Below are 18,742 nucleotides of genomic sequence, written 5' to 3' on the forward strand. Positions count from 1 at the left end.
TCCCCAGTGTCAATCCAGAATAAGTCAACTGAAGTGACTCCAGATTTGCAGCAATGCGGGTGAGAGGAAAATTTGTTTTTAAACCTGAAAATGTTCACCAGCGGTAAGAGAGCCTGCCTATTGCCATTTCCTTTTCTCGTCTGTCAGGTAACGACCTTAGAAGGATGCTCTGTATTTCCGAGAATCGCTATGGAATATGGTATAGACAAAACCCAATGCTTACATAGCGCAGTCATCCGGAGCCCAGGAGGCCTGTGCATCAGGCACTACAATTCTTAAGCGAGCTGTGTGACCTACAGCCACAAATGCGATCCCCCCCTGTGGTTAATTTGTTCCTATAACTTTCCTCTAAGGCCAACGCTCTTCTTTATAACAAAAGACAAATATTCCCAGAGAGAGGCGGTGCACAGTACACACTTCTGGCTGAGCAAACATTTTATTAAGGCATCGGAGGCATTCAGGACAGGGCCTGGTGAAAGGAAGACGCTAAAGGAGATGGTTCAGAGCAAATATTTTGGGGGCTGGAAGGGAATTATTCATAAGTCTGCATGGAAACATAGATGATTTCTTAGATAGAAACTTTCTACTTTCCAAGCAGAATCTTTCCTCTCCACAAACACTTATTAATTACGTTTCACAACAGTCCTGTGGGGGTAATATTTTCATACCCATTTTACAAGGGACTTGACCAAAATCAACCAGTGAACTAGTCCCTGGCCAACCCAGCAATAGAACTCAGGAAGGTTCCAAACTCCTAGGCCTTTGTTCTAATCACAGGCCAACACGCCGCTCCCTGCACCCATTCTGCACAAAACAGGTCACAACAATGAACAGGGTCATCGTAGGGCGTTCAGCTGCCTGTGTCTACTCCCATCGCAGCTTAAAAAGACCACCTCCTGCGCCACCTCCATCATGGATTTCTGAAGTTTCCTGCCAAACAGGGCTTCCAAACTCTATTCCTCTGCACGACATTTCCTGAAAATTATTGCCTTGCCTGGGTGCAGTCGTCCAATTTGTTGTGCCGAGCTTGTGCAGTCTTGTTTGATTTCAAAGGATGTGTGTGTGATGTCAATACCAGGACGTACTGAGCATTGGACTGCCAGATTTTCCAAGCGGGAGTAATAAAATGCAAAGCACATAGCGCAAATCTACATAGCATGGTCTGGATGCTTGCCCTTTTGCCTCTGAATTGCTTTTTGAATGCATGCCCTGACCAATACAAGTGAAATTATTCTGATTAGACATCTTGAAAGAGTCCCCAGGGACATGCTGGGCTCTGAACATTTCCTAATTTGCTGCAAAACAATCTCAGGCAGTATAGTTCAACATCAGGGGTTTTTAGGTCTCTTGGGATGACTTGAAAACCTTTTATCCTTCCAGAGTCTGGGACAATCTGGGGACGTGTCACCAAATAAAGATAAAGAACCTCTTGTTGCTCCACTTAATTTATATGTAAAATACATTTCTCATTACTTTATCGTAGTCTGAGAGATATGTCCTCTGGAGAAACACATTTACTCATTTGTTTATTCTATTTTCAGAAGCATGATAAATTCCCTAGGTCATGCCTGGCCACATTGTTTGTGGAGCTGGACCTAAAACCAGACCCAGAACCAAAAGACCATCATCTTCTGCTAAAGTTGAGACCTGGATCCAAGTTTTGTATGCAGAACCTCTTTGGGCAATGAGGTGACCTCAAGATTCAAACCCCAAACTCTCTCAAAGTTTGGATCTCGATCTGCCTCGTTGCTAATGGTGTATAAGATCGAGACCCTTCCACTGTGCCTCATGGCTAATGGTGTATAATTGCAGAAGGGTCCCCATTTCCAACAGAATAAGATACAGTGGAGATAGTTTGACCGCACCCAGGCAAGGCAATTCTATTCTGTCACCGCTATGTTCTAAAAGTAGCAATCTAAAAACAGGCACAGGAGACAGAGGACTGGCCCAGCAAGTCTGATATTGTGCTACTCATGTTGAGCAAACCCTGAAGCTTCATATTAAGAGAGCTCATATACTTGGCCAATAGTCCAATGGTAAATACAGTGGAAAATGTCCTTCCTGACTTCCTTGAAGGGGATCAACTTATGCCCTGCAGTATGAGTAAGTGTGTGCTACTTAATAGCAACGACCCATATTATTGGTCATAAAATTATCCAACCCTATATTAAATTTGCCGGTAGTTAAAGCTAGCTCAGAAAAGGGAGAAACAAGCAAGAGAATTCAAAAAATATTTCAAAAGTTAGGAAAATATTCACCCGTTTCAATAGTTCACCAAACAAATAGGGGCGGGGAGGTGTCTTGTGAAATATCGATTGATGTCTTTTTGAAATGTGCATCTGTCTGCCTTACTGTCTGTCTGTGTATCCGTCTGTATGTTCAAGACTTGCTCCCAAACAGTAAGAGCAAGGACCACCACGTGTGATATGCAGCTTCCTCTTCTCCCAAATTAAAGCAAGTTGAGGGTTTGGTTGTGCCAGGAAAACGGGATCTGCTGGAATGGGATTTTTTGCCGTAACTTGGAAAGGGAAGGGGTCTGATAGGAGGAACAGGGATACTGCAGAATGATCACTGAGAGCACAGGGAGAGCTGTATTGCAGAGTGACCCCTGGGAATAAGGGTGGCCAGCTGTGGCCAAGGCTCAACAGCTTACTGGCCACCAGACTGAGTAAGGAGCCTCCCTGCTCCAAAGTCCTCTCCCTGGCCCTTGGCCAAAGCACCAGAGTGGGGGTGGGAGAGAGCACCAGCAGCCAGCAGCCCTGCGATTCCCTGGAGCAACCACACCCCACTATCCCCAGCACCACTGAACTGCCTTGCAGGCCCTCCCCTTCTTGCCCTGAGCCCTCACCCCTGAGCTCCCCCTCCTCCTAACCCCTTGCCCTGATTCCTGCACCCCCATCCCCTCCCCTGAGCCCCTCCTAGTCTCCCAACCCTGACTCCTACACCCTCCCACACCCAGCCTCCTGCCCTGAACCCCCCACATTCCCAATTCCCTACCCTGCCTACAGCACCCCCAGATCACCAGCCCCCTGCCCTGACCCCCCACATTCCCAGCGGCCTGCTCTGCCTACAGCACCCCCATATCACAGCCCCCTGCTCTGAGCCCCCACATTCCCAGTGGCCTGCCCTGCCTATAGCATCCCCATATCACCAGCCCCCTGCCCTGAGCCCCCCCACATTCCCAATGCTCTGCCTTGCCTACAGCACCCCCATATCACCAGCCCCCTGCTCTGACCCCCCACATTCCCAGTGGCCTGCCCTGCCTATAGCATCCCCATATCACCAGCCCCCTGCCCTGAGCCCCCCACAATCCCAATGCCCTGCCTACAGCACCCCCAGATCACCAGCCCCCTGCTCTGACCCCCCACATTCCCAGTGGCCTGCCCTGCCTATAGCATCCCCATATCACCAGCCCCCTGCCCTGAGCCCCCCCACATTCCCAATGCCCTGCCTTGCCTACAGCACCCCCATATCACCAGCCCCCTGCCCTGACGAACCAGGTCAACCCCAGATAAGTCTTCTCATTTTCTAATATTTACAATTTTGGAAATTGAGTTATTGCCAGAATTTTGAGATTTTGAGCCCTAACTATTGACTATTATAACCCGCAGTATAATGCCACAAAGGGACTCTGCACTAAGACCACAATTTAATTTATTTGCTCCACATTTATTGGCCAGTAATTGCATGGAGTGATACTTTTTGCACCTAGTATGGGATGGAATTAAAAAAGAGGGACTAACACATTTTTACTATGCTATAAATAACCCTAAAAGCATTGGAAGTGTACATATCCCTTCCCTCGATCTGTTGCACATGAACGATTTATTGGGCCTTCAGGATTTCTCCCAGAAATGATGGTTAGAGACAGTGAAGAAAAAGGATGTGACGTGTCTGGGGGTTCCGAAAAAAAATGCCTACAACTCCTCCTGCTTTTATTTATTTATTTATTGCATACCTCTCCATTTCCAGTTTAGAGATGGAACTAGAAGCAGGACACCTGAAATTTGGCTTAGAGGAGTTCATTCTCCTATGTTTAGAACCCACTTAGACCCCAGATTTAGCAAAAACGCTAAACTTTTGAGCGGAAGGTACCATTTGGCTCTGGAAAAGCTACGTTTGTGGCTGATCCATGAGCGTCCAAATGTAATCCCTGTAGGAAGAGTAATTATTTCTTCAATAGAGTCAGATCCTCAGGCCTAATCTACACTATGTCTCCCCCCACCAGTCTAAGGGTATGGCTAGACTGCATGCTTCTTTCGAAAGAAGCTTTTTTTGGAAGAGATCTTCTGAAAAGAACTTCTTCCAAAAGAGAGCATCCATACTTCGAAAGCACATTGAAAAAGCGATCTGCTTTTTCAAAAGAGAGTGTCCACACTCATTGGATGCTCTCTTGCAAGTAAGCAGTATTACTATGGGTGAAATGACCACCAGGGCACCAGTGCTTTTTCCTGGAGGCCTCTTCTTTCGAAACAAATTCCCTCTTTTGTGTCCACATATGCCTTTTTCCAAAAGAGCATTTTCAGAAAAGGTATTCTTCCTTGTAGAATGAGGTTTACCAAAGTTGGAAAAACCCTGCGTTCTTTAGATTTTCTTTCAAAAGAACATGATTGCAGTGTGGACGTAGGTGAAGTTTTTTTGGAAAAATGGCCATTTTTCCAAAAAAACCCTGTAGTCTAGATGCACCCTTAGACATGCAACTTCAGCTACACAAATGGCAAAGTTGAAGTCAATGTACTTAGACCTACTTACAATGGTGTCTTCCATGCAACAAAATTGGTGACTGATGCTCTTCCATTGATTCTACCTACTCTTTTCATCCTGTTGGAGTACTGGAGTCAGTGAGAGAGTGCTCAGAGGTTGATTTATCACGTCTAAGCAGACTCAATAAATCGAGTGTGGGTGTATTGATCACTGCAGTGTCAATCCATCATGCAATGAAGACAAGCCCTCAGGTGCTGGAAATCAGAGTAGTCAGGAAAGCTCCATTGATTCGCAACACCTGGAGTTCTGGACCAAAAATCTTTATTGACTGCATATTGCAAAGTTTCAGTTAATTACAAATACATTAAAAAATGAAGATGCTTTACAATTAGAGCTGGGCAGGAAATGTTTTTTTCAATCATAAGAGAATTGGGCAGATTTTAAAGTCTTTTCCCATCCCAGTATGGGACAAGAAATGAATCTTAAAACGCTTCATGCCCTGATTGTAGGGGGGAAATGACTCTAAATGTTTCCTCGTGATTTCGACTTACTGAATTTTAACCATATTTTACTGTAAATTAATTAACATTTTAAAACGAATTATCATTTTTAACAGAAAAAATGAATATTTGCTTTTAGAAATGTCAAAACTGGGGGGTTTCATTTTGAAATATTTTTCTATTTTTTTTTCAAATCTGGAGATTCATCAAAACCAATCATTCCTCTTGATGTCTCACTTTTACCATAATGGCATTTTCTTGAGGGAAGAAGGTTTCATTTGACAATTCCTGACTATCTTGTTTTAAAACAAAATAGTTCAAACTTGGGCAGGAAGTAGGGGGAATCTTTCAAACAGCAAAATAACTGATGACTCTTAAAATATTTTGCAAAGAATTAAAACCGAAATGGGCTTTCCCGTACAGTAGAAATACCTGCTATCACGGAGTTAAAATCTGGCCCCATTGAACTCAATGGCAAAACCATTGTTGGTCAACTGGCTAAGCAGCAGTTCATCAAGAAAAGACCTGGGGATTAGAGTAGATGAGAAGCTGGATATGAATCCACAGTGTGCCCTTATAGCCAAGAAGGCTAGCAGCGTATTGGGCTGTATTAGTAGGAGAATTGCCAGCCGATCTGGAGAAGTGATTATTCCCATTTATTTGGCACTGGTGAATAAATAAATGTGGAATATTGTGTCCACTTCTGGGGGCCCCCTTTGCTGAAAGGATGTGGACACATTGGAGAAAGTCCAGCAGAGGGCAACTAAAATGACTCGCAAAGCTGGAGCACATAATTTATAAGGAGCGGCTGAGGGAATTGGGCTTAGTCTACAAAAGAGAAGAGGGAGGGGGGATTGGAGAGCAGCCTTCAACCTCCTGAAGGGGGGTTCCAAAGAGAATGAAGAGAGGCTGTTCTCAGTGGTGACAGGACAGAACGAGGAGCAATGGTCTCAAGTAGCAGTGCGGGAGGTCTAGGTTGGATATTAGGAAAAAAATATTTCGCAAGGAGGGTGGTAAAGCACTCAGATGAGCTGCCCAGGGAGGGGGTGGAAACTCCATCCCTGGAGGTTTTGAGGTCCATGCTTGACAAAGCCCTGGCTGGGATGATTTAGCTGGGGTTGGTCGGCTTTGGGCAGCGGGCTGGACTCAGTGACTCTCTTCCAGCCCTAGGATTCTATGATTTCTCTTAGTCACGGTTTCACCTGTGAGGTTTCCAGCCCAATTAGAACTAAAGAACCAGAAGGCCTATGAACAATTCCCTCCTGGTATTTCCACGCCCTTTGTACAGACTTCAGATAGCCCAGAATTGATTTGGCTAAATCTCTAGGGGCAGATCCTCAGCTAATGTCACTGGAATAGCTTCACTGACTTGGAGACAGAGACACATCTGAGGGGAGAAGGATACCGCTGCTGTACTGGAAATCCTAGAGCGTCTTCCCTGGAGCCACGCAAAAGAAAACTGTCGGGGACACAACTCAAAGATTCCACAGTAACTACTCCTCTGAGCCACTTTGGGGAGGAAATGGGCCAGTGATACACCTGGTGAAATGGTCTTTGGCGGGAACAGGGCAATAAAATTGGGGAGGGTGGTGCAAGCTAGTGGGTAGAGCACTGAACAGAGAGAGTCACTGGGGCTGGATTCTAAACATGGCTTTGCCACTGACTTTGGGCAGATGTGTGTGGCCATGAAATGTAGCTCACTATTTCCCCATCTCTCCTGGCTGCTAAAATTGCAAACTGTCTCACTTTGTCTTGGTGCTGTTCCTGACACAATGAATTGCCCCGCTTTGGTTGCAGTCTCTCTGAGCCACTGCAACACAACCAGTCATGACAGAAGCAATTCTAGAGCACCAAATCTGAAATCAAAGAGCGCTTTTCTGGACACCACGAAATCTTCGGAGGCCAGAAATATACTGCAGACCTTTTCAAATTGCTGGAGATGTTGAGCAAAATGCTGGGGAATTTAGGACTTTTTTTTTTTCTAAAATAAACTTGAACCAAATGTTTCTGTGAACTTGTCTCCTTTACAAAGACATGTTTTTCCCCCTAAAATTATAGAATAGTCTGTTTCTTTTCAAACTGCATCTTAGCCCCAGGAATCAGGAAGAGCAATGGGTTTTTAATGTGGAAATTTCATGCACAGGTTCTTTTTCCTGTCAGCCAAATCCCATTTTATGTTTCTTAAAGATTAATTTATTGATGCTTTTTTGGCCCACCTGATTAGTTACATAACCAGATATCAGACGGGATGCAACTGCCAGTTTGAAAACCTTTCACTTTGTGACTCAGGGCAGCCAATGCAACTTTCTCAATTTCCCATTGATTTACTTACCATATACCATGATTTACTATGGTATTCAGTTAATGCTTGGGAGCAGGGCAGGGGTGTGTCTGTGTGTGGTTTCTTGACAAGCTGACAGATCTAATCAGCACTACTTTTTATTCTACCTTTTCAATATTTTAGGCTTTAAATCATGTGTTCATCAATACATTTAAAAATGTTAAAGGAACAATCAGAAGAAAAAAGAAGGAATCTTTTCTTTGTTTCTTCATGCCTGCTGCCCATAGGCTTTTCGGTAAACTGGTTTAAAACAAGAAAACAATTCAGAAACCTCTCCCATAAATAGAGGAAAAACAAAACAAAACTTGCCCATCTTGAATTTTTCCCACTTACAAAATTCTTTCTAGCTTCTGAAAAATCTGACTGACTTTGAGCCTTCAGAGTTTGGCTGGAAACCTCGGGAGATTTATAGTCCTAGTTATTCCTGTCACTTCCAAACTTCCAGTCCCAGCTAGACGTTGTAACCTCAGAGGAACTTGGAGAAATGAAGAAAACTTTGATTCGGAGGCTTTTTTTCCATAATATTCAAACTTTTGATATAGTTGCAAATGCAGGTCAATTAGACAATTTTGCAGCTTTCTAGTGCAAGAAGATACAGCATAGAAATATACATGGACAGGTATTGGATTTTCTATACGATTATTTATATTGTGATTGTACCTATGGGCTCAGAGACTAGAAGTACAAGATGCTCTTCACCTGGAAGAGTTTACAGTCCGAGGATCCCTCACCCCTGTTAGTTAGGGAACTATTAGGAAAAACTTCCTAACTGTCAGGGTGGTGAAACACCTAAATAAATTGCCTAGGGAGGTTGTGGGATCTCCATCTCTGGAGATATTTAAGGGCAGGTTAGACAAACATCTACCATGATGATCTAGATGGTGCTTGGTCCCTGTCGTGAGGGCAGAGGACTGGACTTGATGACCTCTCGAGGTCCCTACTAGTTCTAGTGCTCTATGATTCCATGATTACCATCCCTTGTTGCAGATGGGAAATGGAGACATGCATTTACATTGACTTGATCTGTCACTGTGGGAGAGCCAAGAACAGAAACAAGGGCTCTGAAGCCTCACACAGGTACCCTAACCACAAGAGCTTAACCACAAGAACATAAGAATGACCACACTGGGTCAGACCAAAGGTCCATCTAACCTAGTATCCTGTCTGCCGACAGTGGCCAATGCCAGAGGGAGTGATCTTTAGGGAGAAACCATCTTGTTCAGAAGACCGGGGTGAGATTTTCAAAGGTGTCTAGAGAAGTAGATGGGTCCCAAGCTCGGCACTTACAGAATCCAGGCGCTTTTGAAAATCCCAATAGGAGACATGCACATTTAGGTGCAAAATCTAGATAGGGGCAGATTTCTAGATCCCTTTCAGCAGTCCTGCTGCTGTTAGTCTCCCTACTCTCCCACCCTAGAAGTTTGCCCTTGGCAGACACAGATGTTGAAACCTTTTGAGCAAAGGCACTACAAGTCCACAGAGTGCAATTTTAGCCTTTCCCCAACTGAGTGGCGCCATGGAGGGGCTCTCATTCCCCGCATTACAAAGACATAAACATGCTGCAGACCACACTGGGTTTGAATCTCAACCAGGGAAGCAAAATCCTGAAGACCAATGAATTAGTTCATGCTCAATAAACTTCCATTAAATATGAGTAATGTGCCTGCTCTTTAATTGTAGCCCGATACACCTCCAAATAACATGAATTACATTTTAGTGCTCACAACCATTGATAAGTTCTTGGGATACATATATACATAAAACCCCACAACAAAATTATCATTTTTTTTAACTTTTGGAAGCACAGGTTAGAATTAGCTTACAAGTAGGGCATATTTATGTATTGGCTTTGTTTTCTTGCAGCTCAAAGATTTTTTTAAAACGTCTGGCTATGCTCTTGAACCCAGTTTTGGGCACAAATTTCTCAGGAACATATCACAAGATGCCTGAATCCTATCCCAGACTTAATCTCAGTTTGAAATCAGGATTGACCACTACCTCATTGATCCAACATTGATACAACCAGCCATCTGCTGCCAGACGTCTCTAAACCGATTAAAACAGGAGGTTTAGCTTGTCTTTGTTGCCCGGCTTTCCTGGTTGCTTGGCTTTTGGGAAAACAATGACTCTCTTTCTTCCATCTTGCTATAGATGATCAATTAAAAGCAGGAAAAGAACCGGTAAAAGTGACTGTGGTCGTGCTGACTGCTATAAACATCCTGTGAACTGATTTTTGTTGTTTGGTGGGTGTTTGTTTGGTTTTATACTTACTGGGTATTGATTGTCATGACCGAATGATGGTAATAGAGATGTAGCCGTGTTAGTCTGGTCTTGCTGAAACAAAAGACAGGACAATACAGCACTTTAAAGACTAACAAGATGGTTTATTAGGTGATGAGCCCACGAAAGCTCATCACCTAATAAACCATCTTGTTAGTTTTTAAAGTGCTGCATAGTCCTGTCTTTTGTTTCAGCAAGACCTAATGATGGTATTGATAAGGTAATTGCTTCCTCTATAAAGACAAAAACCTCTAAAAATTGCTTCCTCTATAAAGACAAATACCTCTAAAATGTAACAGTACTAAATTAGAGCTGTAAATGCCCTTGATGATTGCAAAAACGAGGGAACGCGTCACCAGAAATAGGTCTGCTCTTCTGCATATATCTGAGACACTGGAAAATTAGTATTGGGTTGATGCATCAAGTCATGGGATCTTAGGATGGACAACTCTCCAGAGGAACCTTGGCAGAAGGAAATTCCATGAATTATCCCTGCTCCCCAAGTCTGACAGATTCACCCAAGATCCACTAGTCTTAAAGGGCCTGGTGGTGTCTTATGCACAGATGGAGCCTGGGAGGGTATCCTGGCCCTGTCCTTATCTGTTCCTATCTCACTTTACCTCTATAGACAGGTTCAGGTTCCCTTCTTAGGAGGCACATTGGCTCCATCTCAGGCAGGCAGGTGGGATGGCAGGAGTGAGAATGCCACTGGATCCATAAGCCTGGGTGACGTACAAATGGAGGGAGCAACCACAACCAAGAGGGTGATACTGAAAAAGGCCTCAGGAGGCCTCACCTATGAGTGTGTCCTGGAGCACAACAAGGTCTCGTTGCAGAATGCCACTGCTTCTGGTGACCACCAAATAAGCCAAGTCTACTTGCAGGCGCATTCAGGGATCCTCCCGTTGTAGCCACACACCACGGTTAGCACAATATATAGTGACCCTGGTGGTTCTTTCTGCACTGGCCATTGTCAGAATGAGTGTCTTAAAATAGAGCTATGGAGGTATCTTGAGACTGAAGCAATCAGCCTGATTTCTCTGTTTCTAGTAGCACGGAATATCTAAATAGGACCTGTAGCTATAAAGTCCCCTCATCCCCATGTGTTATAAAGTCCATACTCCAGTCATCTGAAGAAGTGGGCTATGCCCACAAAAACTCACGATACCATCTACATGTTTTGTTAGTCTACAAAGTGCTACCAGACCATTTGTTGTGTTTTAAATTTATCTCATCCCCATTGTAAGGCAGCAGTGCTCTTACCAATGCCCTTTGTTTTCCTGCATAATTGTGCCCCTCATTTCTAGTCCCTGAAGAGAAACCCTTGAATCACAAACTGTTTCTAAACCAGTATCATAGAAAGATGCATAAAAACATAAAAACATAAGAATGGCCGTACTGGGTCAGACCAAAGGTCCATCTAGCCCAGTAGCCTGTCTGCCGACAGTGCCCAACGCCAGGTGCCCCAGAGGGGGTGAACCAAAGACAATGATCAAGCAATTTGTCTCGTGCCATCCTTCTCCAGCCTCTGATAAACAGAGGCCAGGGACGCCATTTCTATCCCCTGGCTAATAGCCTTTTATGGACCTAACCTCCATGAAATTATCTAGCTTCTCTTTAAACTCTGTTATAGTCCTAGCCTTCACAGCCTCCTCTGGCAAGGAGTTCCACAGGTTGACTATGCGCTGTGTGAAGAACTTTCTTTTATTAGTTTTAAAGCTGCTACCCATTCATTTCATTTGGTGTCCTCTAGTTCTTCTATTATGGGAACTAATAAATATTATTTCTTTATTCACCCTGTCCACACCACTCGTAATTTTATATATCTCTATCATATCCCTCCTCAGTCTCGTCTTTTCTAAACTGAAAAGTCCCAGTCGCTTTAGCCTCTTTTCATATGGGACCCATTCCAAACCCCTAATCATTTTAGTTGCCCTTTTCTGAACCCTTTCCAAGGCCAAAATATATTTTTTGAGGTGAGGAGACCACATCTGTACACAGTATTCAAGATGTGGGCGTACCATAGTTTTATACAGGGGCAGTAAGATATTCTGTGTCTTATTGTCTATCCCTTTCTTAATAATTCCTAATAATTTGCCTTTTTGACTGCCGCTGCACACTGTGTGGAAGTTTTCAGGGAACTATCCACAATAACTCCAAGATCTCTTTCCTGATTTGTCGTAGCCAAATTTGCCCCCATCACACTGTACGTATATTTGGGGCTATTTTTCCCAATGTGCATTACTTTACACTTATCCACATTAAATTTCATTTGCCATTTTGTTGCCCATTCACTCAGTTTGGTGAGATCTTTTTGAAGTTCTTCACAGTCTGCTTCTGTCTTGACTGTCTTGAATAGTTTAGTATCATCCGCAAACTTTACCACTTCGTGTTTACCCCTTTCTCTAGATCATTTATGATCATTTATTGTAAAGCACAGCCCATGTCTGTTTCCCATGTTAATATCGCTGAACAAGAGATCCACTCCAAGAATTGGCATCTCCAAGACATTGCAACTCCAAGCATTTGGTTTTCCTTTGGGGGAGAAACCCCTTCCCGCCCACTGTCCATCATTTATAGATGGTGCAAATTCTGTCGGTCAACCATGGATTTTTTGCAGGGTGACCAGGGACCTGAAGTTTCATGCAAGGTTCTAGTTCAGAAAGGAAAGGAAAGCATCCATATATGTTTTGTGTCCCCCACATCTCACAAGCACACTATAAAATGCGCTGGGAATTTGCTGCTCAAGAGCACTGTGCCTAAGATTAGGCTGTAAATGGCATACGCAGTAAGTGAGGAAATAACAGCCACGTTAATGGATACAAGTTTCAGCCTTCAAGTCTGTGGCATCCACATGTAATCCCAATTACTCATTAATTAATGGAAATTGTGTTCCTACTTTCACACCCAGACACAACTATTTGCTGGCGTCCCTTGGGGTGGCGAAGTGGGAAGTGCATTTGCTCTGATCACTTTGTTATGTTACATGTGATTTCTATGATCCTGTGTGTGTCTCCACCAACACCTAGGTCAGGGGTGGTCAACCTGCGGCCCTCGAGTTGCATGCGGCTCTTCAAAGAAAAATGTGCGGCTCCCGCACCCGCAGCTCTTAAAGAGGCATTGTATTTCTGTCCGAAAGAGACAGAGCAGGAATCGTGGCATCCCTTGCAGCCTTAAAAATGGCCACCTTAAAAGGGCAATGTCTACTCTGCACTTATAAAAGCAAACTGGTTTTGGTTTGTTTGTTTGTTTTCTCGGCCAAATGCAATGGCCGGGGCTTTTTTTTTTTTCCTTGTCTTTTGCTCAACAACTTTTTCCCCTCGGCTCTTTGCGCTGTATCCACCACTATTTTGGCTCTTCGTCTGTAATGAGTTGTGGTAACGGGAATTTTGGTGTGATCATCTCCCTCATGTAAACAGTGGCTGGGGTTTTCTGTAACCTCAGAAAGGTGATGTAAAAGGTGACACCTTTTGACTGGGAGGTGGGGCTGGCTGCTGGGTGGGGGTGGGCAGCTGAATGTGTGGGTTAGGCTTACTGGCTTGGGTTCAGAGACAGGGGACATTGTCCCTGGATCGGACATCTCTCTCTTCAAGCTGGATGGTGCTGGCTGCTTCTGATTCCTGTGCCGACAAGTCTGTTCTATGCTGTGTCCCTGTCGACTAATAAACCGTCTGTTCTACCTGCTGGCTGACAGTCACATGTGGCTGCAATTGGGGGTGCAGGATCTGGTGACTCCTCCCCCCCCAATCATACTTGGTATGTACAGAATGTACCACACTGAACAATTAGTTGTTTTGCCCATCGGATCAAATATTATTCCGTTTGCCAAAGAAGAGCTAAGCTATTTGGGCTCATTTCGTTTAAATAAACAGCAACATAATGTACAATATTATTAGCAAGAACAAAAATCTTCAGCTATGTTGAGCTTTAGTTGATTTTGCAAAATATGCAGTCTACCCAGATTGTTACTGAATGTTATTGTCAAGAAAACTCAAGTTATACCGTTGGCTAGGTTATGGCTGTGGAAAGCATAGGTTTTATTTTCTCCTTTTCTCTGTGCACCCTGGAAGAAAGTCATGTGCATGGTGTGAAAGTAATTAATGTTAGAAGGACATGCTAATTGGGCCGAGAAAGATAGCTACCGGCTGATCTTCATTACAGGTTCATGTTATCGAGTATCAATTGTATCAGATGTTTTGTATCTCTATCTCCCCCTCTATTTTAATTAGGGAGTGCAGAACATTCCTCTCCTGTCCAGCTCTAGTTTCATGAAACAGAAGACCTTGAAGAAAAAACAAAACAGACAAATGTCTCTCTTCCAATCTGTGCTGCGCACATCTCCAGAAGCATCCTTGCTGTTCAATGCCCTAGATCAGTGGTTCTCAGACTATAAGCTGGGACTCCAAGGAGGGTCACAAGCCCCTTGTTGTGGGGTCACCAAGGCTGGCATAGAATTTCTGAGACCCGAAAACAAAACTGAACCCCAAACCCAACCTCCCAGGGCTGAAACCCAGGGCGATGGGGCTCAGCTTCATCCCCACCCCCTCACCTCCCCACCCCCCAAGTCCCTCAGCTTCTCCTCCTAGGTCTCGCTCTCCATATGGGACATCTCCATTTTCCATGCTGCTAACCCTCAGCTTTCAGCAGGCAGGAAGTCTTGGCGAGCTGTGCCGCACTGGACTGCACCTGAATCACATCGCAGCCGGGTTAGGTGCAGGCATGTAATTCCATGCTCCGTCAGTATCTCCAGTGGCATGGCCAGCAACTTGAATTCTCATGTTTGACTCCTATCTCTGGGAGAAAAGCCAGGCAAATAAATAAATAACACCTGCAGCGGACTGTGAAGTACACTTAGAGATTGCAGCTAATTTGTCTTCTCTCTCACGGAAAGGCTCTCCTGATTGCTTTGCCTGACGTGGTACATGAAATAGTATCTCTCTCTTTGTTTTTTCCCTTCCGTGGCCGGTCTCCGAGAATTTAGGTTAATTGAGTTTGCCTTCCGTTTCTTACCCTAACCCCATTCTTTTTTATTACTATTTGTTTTGCTGCCTTGTTATGGGCCTCATTTAAAAATCAAGCCAGGATTCTCAACTTTCATGCAGACCAAAACAATATCTATCTACGACGATCAAAGCTGAATAGCAACCTTCCTTACCGAGAGCATGTGGTGTCGTGAATAGGGCACTAGGCAACCAGCCACCTGGGGTCCGGGCCTGCCTCTGTCACTGATCTGCTGTGCGGCCTTCTGTATGTCACTTTACCTTTCAGTGCCTCTCTTTCCCTTCCTACTCTTTGCTTAGATTGTACATGCTCAGGCTTGCTGACGGAGCCCAGCAGTGATTCTAAAGGCACCCTGACTACTATTTCAATGGTGACAATGGTGACAGTAGCCCTGGGTCCTTTAGAATCACTGCTGGAGCACCAGGTGGATCTGAGGGCTGGTATGAGGCGCGATGCACTGTCCAGGTGGCACTGAGGGCTGCCTTCCTTAGCCCCGCCCCTTTCAACCAAGGCCCCACCCTTTCCGGTAGTACGTAGCTAATTCCTCCCCAGGAGCCCAGCATCCTGTTAGTTCCCCTGTACATCCCCTTATATTTGGTGTCATTTCAATTAGGGTGCATCTACACTGTACCCTCACCTCAAAATAAGCTTCGCAATTAGCTTATTTCAAGGTAATTTCGAAATAGCTTATTTTGAAATTTGGCGCTGTCTACACAGCACCAAATTTCAAAATAAAGCACTATTCTGATTAGTCCCCTAACTCTCATGGAATGAGGGTTACAGGGACACTGGAATAACACGCCCCTTATTTTGAAATATATTTAGAAACAACAGGTGTATTTAAAGACATGGAATTGCTATTTTGGGATACTTCCGGTATCCCAAAATAGCACCGCTGTCTAGACATAGCTTTTGGGCTCTAGATGTTGCAGTAATATGGATTACCAAAAAAAGAACCAAAAAACCCTTCCAAGAATCGTTCATTTGCAGCTGATGATTTGTTTAATCAACTTTCATGTGAAACATAAAATCAAGGCTCTGATCATACAATATCACATGGCCCTTTTTTATAACGAAAGGGTTCTTATCTCAGTGTTCTGCTCAAACGATAATCTCTAATTCTGAATCCCTAAAAGAAGTCTGGTATAAGGGTTTTATTGCTTCTGGTTTTCTTCCTGAAGTGTTGTTTGCTGTTAAAACATGTGCTGCCGTCCACCCCAGAAGTAGCTGCCTTCTGCGGTTGAGGAAAGGAGTCCTATCCATGATCCTCAGATAGTTGGGGCTTCCATATGATGTGACCCTCTTTCAAAGCAACTGAAGGATGAGAGGTGTGAAGAAAAACAGCAAGCAAATGGTCTGGTAGCACCTTATAGACTAACAAATCATGTAGATGGTATCATGAGCTTTCGTGGGCACAGCCCACTTCTTCAGATGTGTTCGGAGTTAAGGTGTGAAGGTTTGGGGGAAAGGGATTTGCCTCCTGCTGTCCCCTCCCCTCCAAAAGTAATTAACATATCAATGTACTGAAAGTACTTTGAAGAGGAAAGGGGATGAAATTGCAAAGCCTAATTCTGAAATTAAGTTCACAGGGCAAAGGAGCTGCAGTGGAGGAGAATGACGGCGAGGGAGTTACTCTGAAAATATCCTTAGCATGCTTCTTTGCCCATTTTTGATTCAGGGGCAGGGTTCACTGTTAAGACAGACACGGAGTTACGTGCAGAAGAGAACGCGATTTGCTTTCTGGGTACAACCATGCTTGAGGGAGAAGATGTTGCAGCCAGGACAAGTCTTGGACACAGCTACCAGATCCCCCCACAGATATGATTGATGGCTGTTAAACCTGTCTGTAAGCACTGGAGAGCTGATGATTAAAGCCGAGGGTACTCGTCTCAGCTTACAGGCCCCCGGTGTTTGACACAGAAGCTACACATCAGGCAAATATAAGTCCTCTCTGGTGTGTTAAATGTTAAAGCAGGATGCCGGACATGTATGACCTTTCTCGGGTTGCATTAGGGGCGAGGGGGGTTGCAAAACACTATTTTAGCCCAAGAGGTTTCTAAAGCAGGATAAGATGGTGTCCCTAGCCTCTGTCAGAGGCTGGGAAGGGGTGACGGGAGAGGGATTGCTTGAAGATTCCCTGTTCTGTTCACTCCCTCTGGGGCATCTTGCCTTGGCCACTGTCGGCAGACAGGACATTGGGTGAGATGGCTTTGGTCTGACCCAGTCTGGCTGCTCTCACGTTCTAAGATACTTGACAACTGACTTCCCTATGGACCAGGGCAACTCAACACATGACCCGCCGGCCACATGCAGCCCGCAGCCTGTTTGTTTGCAGCCTGCGGTGCAGCTGGAGTTTACCCCAGGTTCAACATGCAGCCTGGGGGTGGGAGCCAACACAAAAAAGTAGTCAATGTAATGGTCTTCTGTTGAGATGCATTTTAGTAGCTAAATCCCTGGACTGTCGTTGCTCATTAAAAGTGCTGTCATATGGGTAGAGATCGAGTAAATATTGCATTTGATTAATATCCGCAGAACTGACTTAAATGGGGGCCTGCATGTTGTGTCGTCTTCCCTTAATCTTTGTGTTCAGTGTGAAAGAAGCTATTTGCATATATTTGCATGGCTATGCGACCACACGGAAGTTGCAGCCCTCGGCAGGTGCTGCAAGTTTCATTGTGGCCCCCAGGGCTTCCAAAATTGAGTAGCCCGGCTATGGACCATCTCTGGAGTCTTGAGGAGCAACCAAGCATGGCTGAAGGCAGGGTTTAAAGTCTCCTACCACCATTGGGTGTGTGTTTTGTTCCAGGAAACAACTGTGGGGAGGGATAGCTCAGGGGTTTGAGCATGAGCCTACTAAATCCCAAGTTGTGAGCTCAATCCTTGAGGGGGACATCTAGGATTCAGGGGCAAATCTGTCAGGGAGGGTACTTGGTCCTGCTTTGAGGGTAGGGACTGGACTTGATGACTTCTCAAGGTCGTGTCCAGCTCTATGAGATAGGTATCTGAGTGCATGCTTATGTAACCCACATACCTAGGCTACCTCCACACTGGCACCCTTTTCCAGAAATGCTTAAAACAGAACAGTTTTCCGTTATAAGTATTTCCAGAAAAAGAGCATCTACATTGGCAGGATGCTTTTCCGGAAAAGCGTCTGTGGCCAATGTAGACGCGCTTTTCCGTAAAAAAGCCCCGATCGTCATTTTCGCGATCGGGGCTTTTTTGCAGAAAAGATAACTGTGCTGTCTACACTGGCCCTTTTCCGGAACAGTTTTTCCAGAAAAGGACTTTTGCCCGAATGGGAGCAGCATAGTTTTTCCGGAAAAACACTGACAATTTTACAGTAGATCGTCATTGCTTTTCCGGAAAAGCAAGCGGCCAGTGTAGACAGCTGGCAAGTTATTCCGGAAAAGCGCCTGCTTTTCCGGAATAAGTGGCCCAGTGTAGACACAGCCCTAGTGTGGGTCACTGTCCAATATAGTGGCACTTAGATCCCTTACAGCAATATCTCAGAACAAGAGACCTTTGTAGGTCAAGCTGTAGAGACTCCTCTATTAAACACGAAAGGTCCCTCGTTCAAATCTGGCTGGTGGTAGTTACCCCAATGCATGTTTGTTGCTGCTTCAGTGGAGATTCCAGCAAACGATTTTTCCTATGCCCCGCCGCATTGTGGTTTTCACTGGCATTTGCAGGGCAGCTGACAAAGCCGTGTTTATGTAACCCACACACCCAGGCTATGTCTAGACTGCAGGCTTCTTTCGAAAGAGGCTCTTTTGAAAGCATCTTTCAAAAGAGCCTCTTTCGAAAGATCGCGTCTAGACAGCAGGCGGATCTTTCGAAAGAGAAATCCGCTTTTTCGAAAGAGAGCACCCAGCGAGTCTGGATGCTCTCTTTCGAAGACGGCCTCTTTACATTGAAG

Source organism: Pelodiscus sinensis, chromosome 20, assembly GCF_052426305.1.
Source record: "Pelodiscus sinensis isolate ZL-2025 chromosome 20, ASM5242630v1, whole genome shotgun sequence".
NCBI classification, from domain to species: Eukaryota; Metazoa; Chordata; order Testudines; family Trionychidae; genus Pelodiscus; species Pelodiscus sinensis.